This window comes from Cynara cardunculus (assembly GCF_001531365.2).
Source record: "Cynara cardunculus var. scolymus isolate 2C chromosome LG 17, CcrdV1, whole genome shotgun sequence".
NCBI classification, from domain to species: Eukaryota; Viridiplantae; Streptophyta; class Magnoliopsida; order Asterales; family Asteraceae; genus Cynara; species Cynara cardunculus.
Genome location: NC_037544.1, coordinates 19,460,737 through 19,468,596, shown reverse-complemented (window position 1 = coordinate 19,468,596; position 7,860 = coordinate 19,460,737).

Sequence of the window (7,860 nt, the reverse complement as noted above, 5' to 3'; positions counted from 1 at the left end):
TCTGGTTACCACAGAAGCTCTGTAGTCTTTGAAAGCGGCTCTGGTCTCCGTGACTCTTTAGCACAGAGGCTAGTCTTCTAGACTTTAGACRTTTTGGCGTAGATACTTCTTCAATTCGTCTTCTAGCTCTGGATTGTTTCATGAAACTTTTTCAAGTTAATTATTAGCTTCAAAAATAAAGCCAACAAATAATTGTCTTGTTGTTGGGACGTGGTACCAATCTCCAGAATTTGAGTGCTTCGAACTGGTTCAGCTCCTCTTGCATGGCTAGTATCTAATCCGGATCAGCTAAGGCTTCGGATACCTTAGTCGGCTCAATATTACTCAAGAACGTGGAGTATAAACACTCATTAGTCGTCGCAGACCATGTACGAATGGGTGCTGATGGATCACTAATTACTTGATCTATTGGGTGATTTCAGGTCCACTTCTTGCAATGAGGTAGGGGAATATAAGAGCTTTGATCTAAGTTTTGATCAGTGTAAGTACTTGGGGAGTTTATAGGAACAGGTTCAGGTGAAGGTTCGATATTAGAAACTGGAATAGGTTGAATATCTGGTTGAGGTAGGATATTTTCGTCTTGTTCGACCGATACCTCTTGCACTTCAGAATTTTCACCCTCTTCACACTGAACTGGATTGTTCAGATTTTCCATCTCTATTTCCTCATCCACCACTTTTGTTTTCTTCTTTTGTTTCAGTTACTGGCACATCGGGAGATGGACCAGATAACTGTTGTTCACTTGGAATATCCCTGGACAAAACATTAGACTGATTAGATTTGTTTTCAAAATATTCTTCATAAAAGTTCTCAAATAAAGAATCTAAATCTGCTTTATCATAATTAGACGACTCAGGTTGATCAGCTTTCCACGTAGTATTAATTATCAGCCCGGGTCCTGAACTGAATTGTTCAGAAGCCACATCAATGACTTCATCAAAAGAAACGTTCATGCTCTCATTGATGATTTTGGTCTTTTTATTGTAGACCCTATACGCAACAGATGTCTTTGAGTAGCCAACAAAGACTGCTTCATCAACTTTAGCAACAAACTTCCCTCTGTCCTCTTTGTTATTTAAAATAAAGCACCTGCAACCAAAAACTCGGAAGAATTTGATATTAGGTATTCTTTTATTTATTATTTCATACGGAGTTTTACCAAACCTTTTGTTTATGAGTGAGCAGTTCTAGGTAAAACAAGCAGTTGCTACTGCTTCAGCCCATAAAAATAATGGAAGTTTCGAGCAAGTAAGTAATGTCCGCGCCGCTTCCACCAACGTTTTGTTCTTTCGATCAACGACACCATTCTGTTGCGGTGTTCGGGCTGCCAAAAATGTATGTGAAATACCAATGGATTCAAAGAATGAACCGAGTGTGTTGTTCTTGAATTCAGTTCCGTTGTCAGTTCTGATTTTCTGAACTTGTAGTTGCAGATTGTTTTGGACTGTCTTCAAGAATGAGATTATTGTCTCGGCCACTTCATCCTTTGACCRCAGGAAATGAACCCAGGTATATCTGGAATAGTCATCGACTATGACTAGCACATACTTCTTACCATTTATGTTTTGGACTCGCATAGGACCACAGAGATCCATATGGAGTAAGTGTAGAAGACGTTCGGTGTTGAACTCTGTCTTCAGCTTATGTGAAGTTTTTTTTAGTTTGCTCATCTCACATGCGCTGCATACGTGGTCTTTATGAAACTTCAGGTCTGGGATGCCTTTGACCAAGTTGTCACATACCAACTTGTTGAGATACTTAAAATTTAAATGTGAAAGTCGCCGATGCCATAGCAGATTCTGTTTCAAGGATGCCTTGGATATCAGGCAGACGTCAGTATCTACTTGTGTATTGGATAGGTCAATCGTGTAGAGATTTGATCTTCTAATTCCAGCTAAGAGCTCCTTACCATCAGTAGTTCGGATGCTGCATTGGTTAGCTTTAAAATAGTCTTCTAAATTCTTATCACAAAACTGACCTATGCTAAACAAATTATGTCCAAGTCCTTCGAAAAACGACACTTTCTTAGTCATTAAGTTCCCAGAAATTACGTCACCATATCCAAGGATAGGTGCGTATTGATTGTTTCCAAATCTTACCGTACATCCAAAAGATTCAACATAGTTAGCTAATAAATATTTTCTACCAGTCATGTGCTTAGAACATCCGGAGTCTAAGAACCACACATGCCGGTTAACCTGTAAAAGTGAATCAATTGGGTTTTGGTACCCATTTTAGTTTTGGACCTTTAAGCGTAGTTTTCGTTGGTGGTATACTATAAGTACCGAACCAACGTTCTTTAAAATGCAATTTCTTAGATAAGGCATAAAACGCAGAATGCATGAAATGATAAGGCTTAAAAGAAGTAAAAGACTTAAGTAACTCATTCAATCCACACGGAGAACAATGAATTATTTGAAACTCAAGCTTACTTATTTAGATGGTTTGTTTAGAAAAATGGTTTGATCAGTTTGTCATCTTTTATACAAAACTTTTTCTTTAGACTTCAGTTTTTCATTTAAATGAATTATTTGAAGCTCAAGCTTACTTATTTTAAATATTTGTTCTTCATTAACCAATTCTAATGATTTATATTGTTCCTTTAAATCAGATAATTTGGTTTTTAAGATATTGGACTTTTCATCAAATGATTTGGATTCADATARCAAAGATTTAGCCCAGTCCAAATTTTCAGCATTTTCATCAAATAATTTGATGTATTTTTCTTTTTGCGTTTTTAATTCTTTTTCAAAATTATTTGAACGCATTTTTTCTGTTTTTAATTCTTGCTGGAAAGATTGRAGTTTGAGCATCATCTTATGCATCTGTTTAATGCATGATTGCTCCAATACCTCTTCATTCATTTTCGCACTCTGTTCTTCTTCTTCATCTGAAGAACAATATTTTGATTTAGCCATCAAACAGACATGTGCAACAACTTCAGTTTCTTCCTCTTCATCTGTCAGGTTTAGCCAGTGATCATCCTCAGCCATAAGAGCTTTTTCCGCATCTCGTTGTTTAGAGAGAAGAAATTTATTTTTGTAGTAGTCGGTATTTCGAGTTACCGACTTTCTACAATTTACAGCAAAGTGGCCTAGCTTGTCACAGTTATAACATTTTGTGTTATCGTCAGCTACACCTTTGACAAACTTCTTCTTCTCTTCTGACTTCTTCTCGTACTTCTTCTCTTCCGGCTTCTTCTCGTACTTCTTCGCGAACCTCTTTTCTTCATATTTCTTCTTCTCGCCGAATTTGTCTTTGAATTCATATTTTGAGCCCGATGAGTATCTTTGGTTGTTCGAGTGTAGCCGTTTTGGAAATTTCTTTTGGAATGCTTTAGTCAGCATCGCCATGACATGTTTTAACTCAGACATTTCAGAGTCTGAATCTGAGCTGTTACTTTCTTCATCTTCAGATTCACTTGATTGGCTAATTTCTTTTATTTGCTTCCCAGATCTGCTTTTTGCTTTCTTCTCTTTCTTTTTAGACACAAAAGCCAAAAGATCAGCAACTTCCTTTTCTTTTTTTTTCTTGGAATTTCGGATCTCCAAAACGTTTTCCTCGTTCTGCTTTAGAGTTTCATAGATTTCATGTACATCAATATCAGATAATGATTTATTGAATCTGATATGATTTTAAAATGGTTTCCACTCTGGTTGAAGATTGTTGAGGAATTTAACATTTATCTCTATTACAGTTTTAGAGATTCCGTTCTTTGTCAGCTCATTTAGCAGTCTGGTAAGCCTATCATAGACATCATCAAGGCTCTCACCATCTTTAGCCTTGAACTCTTCATATGCAGATATGCAATTAGCAATCTTCAATTGAGTTCCCACTCTAGAACCCATCATCATCTTTTCAATTTGAACCCACATGCTATGACCAAATGATTTATGACTGTCAATACTGGTGTAGATGTCATTGGTCAGTGCTTGCATCATGTAAGACTTGCAAAGACATCAGCATGGGCTCTCTCCTTTTCTTGAGCTGTATATCTATCTTTTTCTTTGATTATTCTCTGAGCAGGTCTGCCTTGTTCAGGAATGGCAGGTGTCTCTCGGTAGAACACGACAGGACCTTCCATCAAAGACTCCATTATCAGATCACCTTCTTTCATTCTCTCTACAAAATTGAGGAATCTATCTCTCTATTGATTGTAGTCTCCTCGAAACAGCACTGGTGGCTTGGTGTCAGTACCAATAGCCATTTCTTCTCTAGAACTCATTTTATCAGTTAGTATGATGTAGGATCAACTGCAGTTCAAAATTTGTATTAAAGGATCAATATCCAAAAATATATCAGATAAATCTCAAACAAGAATTTTACGCATTCAAGACTTAGACAAATTTAAGCACACAAGTTTATCTGGATTAGAAATCCGGTCAAGCTTATCCGGATTAGAAGTCCGGACAAATAAGACTTGAACTTTTCAACAAAAGGAAGTTATCCGGATTAGAAGTTCGGACAACAAAGAACTTTAAATCGCACAAAGATACCACGTAATCCGGAAGTGAAATCCGGTGAGTTTCAACACTTAGTTAAAATTTAAGCAATTAAATAATTTCAATACGGACAAAGGAAAACTCAATACGGGCAAGGCGTAAAAATCAATTTGGATTAAAAATCTCAAATCGGACGATTACAACACTTAGCCAAATTTTCAAAAATGTAATACGGACGTAAAAAGTCAACAAGTCAAGGTCAACAAAGTCAACTAGTCAAAGTTTGAATAAGTCCACTTAAAATCAAATCGCCCACAAAGTCAAAGATTTAAATCGATCACAAGAAAAAGTCAAAGTTCGTTCACAAATCCGTTGAAGAAGTCAAAGTCAAAGTACGGTCATTCAACACATTCAACAATGAATAAATCGCACAACCTTAACACTTAAATCGCTCACTAAATCGCTCAGGTTACAATCAGACTTCAATTAAATCGCACAACACACAAGATAAATCGCCCAGAACATACACGACTTACCAAGCGGATTATCTAAATCGCTCACTAAATCGCACAAGAGTCCAACGATTTACCTTTTAATCCGATCAAGGCTTACCCGGTTTAACCTAATCCGATAAAAAACGATTCACAAATATTACAAGTATTAAATCGTACAAGCTTTAAGCGATATTCACCTAAATCGATCAAGAGTTAACCGGACTAATATTCAAGCAAAAACACAATTTTAACACTTTTTCACCAAAAATTTGGATCAAAACAAGAAAAATTATGAATTTTGAAAAACACCAGCAGATTTCGAAAAACTCAAAAATCGATCAAAACAGATTCAAAACTTGTTTAAACTCAAAAACAATGTGAATCAAATTTGTTCTAAATCAGATTGTGAATCTAGCGATGTAAGTTTTATCAATTAACAACCAACAATCAAGCGATTTAAGGCAAAAATCAAATCTGGAACGAAAACCCTTTGAACAGACGAAGAACATTATGAACTCAGATCGATCAATCCTCTAAAAATTCATGCAAATTCTTGATTAAATCGTTTAATCCTTTAATAAAATTGCTGCAGCTTGCTCTGATACCAATTGAAATGTCCAAATTCATACAAAACTGATCATGATCTTCAAGAACATTAAGAACAAGATAAAGAGAGAGAATAGATGTTGGTTCTGTAAGGGTCTACAAGAATAGAAACAGTTTGTAGAAGGGGGGGGGGATGAATACAAACACAATATTTTCACATTTAAAATATATATATTGATAGAGAAGATAATACATATTTTACAAGACTGTTTGCGGAAAGATAAGGTAAAGAAAACCTATCTAAACAATCTCTGGATACACACAGATCTTTAGCAAATACAAGAAAAGAGATTGCTAAAGGGAAGATCCTTTACTTAAGCTAGAAGATGCTTGAAGTAAGAATAGGATAGCAGAGAGATGCGCGCACTCTGCATGGAGAAGAAACACTTCTATTTATACTCAGTGCATTAAATGAACATTTAATGCAATATGGTAGGTTTAGAGTGCGTGTCAAGCCTTAAGAGGAAGGCTTGTCCTTTGCTACAGTGAAAAGTACAAAAGCACTATTTTTGAGCAGACATTGCCTCAAATTGGTGAACAAAGAGTCGACTAATCGGCTCCGTACCATACTAACTTTTACAAGGGTATGGGTTTATCCTTTGTGTGCATAAGGAGAAGACAACAACAATCGTGCTAAACAAGCTTCCTTTGATCACTGAATGCTGGAATGACCTGGAGGTCTCATCATCATTCGCTGAAGCTAGAGCAGTCTTCACACATATGTAGTCAGGCTTGTAATCACTGAATACCGCTTCAGATCACGTACTCGCCAATCTCTAAACTTAAGTTTCAGTCTTCGACGTTCGCTGAAGGTTCTTTGGTGTGAGTGTTGTCTTCTTGAAGTATTGCTGTCTCTGATGACTTTACAATGCAAGTTCTTCAGCGATCACTAAACATACTCAGTGATGATCACTGGAACTGAAAATACAGAAACACAAATAAAACATGGAAGGAAAAAGGAATTATCATCAAATTACTGAGAGAGAGGATCAACAATCTCCCCCTATTTGATGATAACAAGTAACATAAAGAAAGTTATCTTATCAAATAATAGTAAGGAAAAGTTACATATAACGTACATGTCCCTTTTTAGTATTTTGGGATCTTTTACAGTTTGGTTAGTTTCAGCTTGAGAAATTTTCTTAAGTTATATCTAAGAAAATTTCAAGGACGGAAACTGAAACTGAAAGCTTATTCACTGATTTATAGATTGTCAATGAATGATAAAAGTAACATTGGAACTCATAGACTTGTGTCCCTATTACTTTTTTCAGGGATATTTTTTAGTGAAATACATGGAATACTCATTATATTAATCAATGGAAATAATACAAGTATTACAGTACATGTTCAGAATTTACAGAATGTAAATACAATCAATGAAAGAAGACATAGAAAAAGAATTACAAGGAAAAGTGGATTGTTGTTACCAAGAGAATCTTATTCTAGAACACTTAGATCTATGTGATCAGGTACATTTTCACCAAGGTTTCTTCGACGTAAGAATTCCCTTCGTATCTTCCGATCGACGATTTTCCAAGCATGCTATCATCTATCTAGAGCAAGAGATAAACCAAGTGATCCATTGGACATAGATGTAGCTCTGACATTCTCTGAAATCTGACTTCACCTTCATAGTCAAGGAATATAACTCCTAACTCAGATTTAAAATGCACAGAGTTGGGTGTATAGGGACCCTTATCTGGCAAGTCCAGATTCGGCATAGAAATGTCAGTACTCATATGACCCTTCAGGACTTCACCTAAGGAGAACCTTGTTTCATGTTCGTTCCTTAGGAATGGTCCTTATTAGGATTAGAGAGCTTTATTTTCTTCTTCCCACCTTTCTTTAGAGTTGGCGTGTCAGGGACCTTGACATACCTGGACATCCTTTTGATGAGTTCGTTGATGGTGTCCTCGATAAGTGTCTTGTGCCTCGACTTGGATTGCTGAATGGCTTGTCTGATCTCCATCCATTCGCTGTATCCATAGCGGCCAAGGTAGGAAGGGTACTTGGTAACGGCATCAAGATTGTCCCTGGTGATGAGCATTGAGACCAGTGTTCCATCGTCTTTAGATCGTCCGCTGATGATTGGGCGGGGACTGAGTCCCTTTTTCAGCTTTGCTTCGCTCCATTGCTTATCCCTGTCCACTAGCTTTAGGTTCTTCTTGCGTTCAGTTTCTGCTATAGAAAGAAGTTTAGCTTGGGCTTGGACAGCACTCACCGTTTTCTTAGACTTTTTCTTGGGAAGGACTTTAACAGCTAGAGACTTGACCAACTTTAAGCTGTCTTTAGTCTGCTTCCTTTGAAGCTCTAGC